This window comes from Triticum dicoccoides, chromosome 7A, assembly GCF_002162155.2.
Source record: "Triticum dicoccoides isolate Atlit2015 ecotype Zavitan chromosome 7A, WEW_v2.0, whole genome shotgun sequence".
NCBI lineage: Eukaryota > Viridiplantae > Streptophyta > Magnoliopsida > Poales > Poaceae > Triticum > Triticum dicoccoides.
The window spans coordinates 628994104-628996695 of record NC_041392.1 but is presented as its reverse complement, the minus strand read 5'-3'; positions in this window follow the sequence as shown (position 1 = coordinate 628996695).

Here is a 2592-nt window from a genome sequence, read left to right as displayed (position 1 = left end):
CCGTCGCCCTCTGCCCCCGTCGCTGTCGTCGTCGCCCTCCGCCGCCCCTGCCGCCGCCCTCGCCGGCCGCCCCCGATGTGAGCCCCCGTTTTTTTCATATATGTATTAATTTTTTATTTAGATTGTTAGTAGATATCGATTTTAGTTTAGTGCATTTTAGGTTAGTGTAGAGGAAAAAGTAAAATAAGGAAAAGGAAGAAAAGATGAAGAAGAAAAGAAGGAAGAAGAAGAAGAAAAAGAAGTAGGAGAGGAAGAAGGAGAAGAAGAGGAAAAAAGAGGAGAAGAAAAAAATAGTATTTTTTTCTTCTTCTTCTCCTCTATTCCTTTCTTCTTCTCCTCTTTTTTTCTTCTTTTTTTTCTTCGATGTTCTCCTCTGTTAATCCTTTCTTCTTCTCCTCTTTTTCTTCTTCTTCCGGACACCGTGGAGTTGGTTAATTAGTAGTTGAACTAGTTAGACTAGTTTATTTATAGTAAATGCTTAATTAGTAGTTGAACTAGTTGATTTAAAAAAACTACTTTATTTATAGTAAGTGCTTAATTAATTAGTAGTTGAACTAGTTGATTTAATAAAACTACTTTATTTTACTATATATAGAAGTAGTTTATTTTTAGTAAGTACTACTTTATTCTATTTATAGTAAGTGCTTAGTAGTTGAACTACTTGATTTAATAAAACAAGTTTATTTGACTATAGAAGTAGTTTATTTTTAGCAAGAAAATTAATAGAAGTAGTTTATTTATTTTTAGTTAAAGCAATTATTCCCGCATCGACGTCGACGATGCCTATCCCGCATCCTCGTCGTCGACTCGGCAGAGGAGGCCGGCTTGATCAGAGGGGCCATGTCCGGGACTAGGCTCCGTCGGGCTGGTTTTGGGAGGTGCTACCTTCCGGGGGCGTAGGTTGGTGAGGAGCCAGCCCGTTGTTGACCCGATCCTTATTTGGTGGCGGTCGCGTGGGCCAGTGACGGTGCCGAGGCTTCCGGACACCGCGTAGGTGGTACGTCACCGTGTCAGCGAGGAGGACGAGCACGTCCGTCGCTACATGGTTGCGTTGGAGGCCACATTTGACAATACCTGGCAGGTTCTTCAGGGATCTCACTGGAGCGATCCTGTGGTGATTCCTTCTCTTTGGGTGTGCACCGCCCGTGCCGATACTCGTCGGGCGCTACGGTTCTAGCTGTACTAGCGATGTTATATGTATGATAGCATTCGAGGTGTATTAGTGATAATATTCGACGATGTACGGACGCAAGAGATGATGTAGTTTTGCTTATAATTGAATGCATCCTAATTTGAATACTACTTTATTTTGCGATTTGATTTTGCTTATTGAATGCTCAAATCGGAAAACTACTCCTACTTTGAATGCTAAAATTGGAGAGCACTATGCAAGATGTATGCATATGATTAGTTGATAGCTTATAGGGTTTTTGTTTTCGCAGAAATCTAGGAGCCCCCCTCCATCATCCCCGCCGTCGTCCCCGTCACCGACCCCCTCCGAGCTCGAGGTGAGACCAACCAAATCCTTTTTAGAAAGATAATTAAACGATATTTCGGGTTGACTTTAAGTCTATCGAGTCTCCACTATATATGAGAGGACGAAGAAGCCCGACTGTTGTCATGGGGGTCGTTTCTCCTTCTTCTCCGGGTGCTAGACCTTTGTTATGCACTAGGGGAAGAAGGAGTAACGACCATCACCGACGGTCGCAAATGTCAGAGAGGAATCAGTGAGGGAGAGTTCCACCATATATATATGAGAGAACGAAGAATCCCGACTGTTGTCGTGGGGGTCGCTTCTCCTTTGTTCCCGTGTGTTGGACATTTTGGTGTAATGCACTCGGGGACGAAGTGAGGAGCGACCATCACCGAGAGTCGAATATATACACCACGTGAGCTGAGAGTTTTCAAGAAAAGACTCAACAGACCGATAGTCAACCCGTGATGAATAATAATGATCTAATTTAATTTTTGTAGTACATATATTTAATTGTACAAGTTTAATCTTTGAATTATGAAAGTAGGAAATGTCGTCATCAGACGACGAAAGTCCCCCGGGGGAGTGCAACTGGTGCCACGATGATCGAGGTCTGTGCGACAGACCTCACCTGGATGATGTTCGGTGCTTCAGCATTAAGCTCGAGGAGACCTTCGATGTTGAAACGGTACTCAACGACGACAAGTGTTTTTTCGTAATTAAGCATGACTACAACTATTTCAACGTGTAATTTTTTTCTTTTACAATTCGAGTAGCTTCTCCATGCCATGCAAGACGCTATGTCTTGGAGAAGATGAATTTTGAAGACCATGAAAGTTTTGAAACAAAGAAAAATCACCTAAGGACTCATCATGATGTGGATTTTGAAGTAAAGTTGTACAATTCTGAGAGCGTAACCCATTTTGGTTGCAAAAAATGGGAAGCACTTTGCAAGATGTATGGTTTTAATGAGGGTATGCTTGTCAGCATGGATCTTGGTGATCCTGAAATCGAGCAAGACAATATGGACATTTGGGTCATTGTTGATACGCCTCCAATTCTACCACTATGTGAGTTTCTCAAACATAGTTATTAGCTAATTTATATTGTTTATTTCA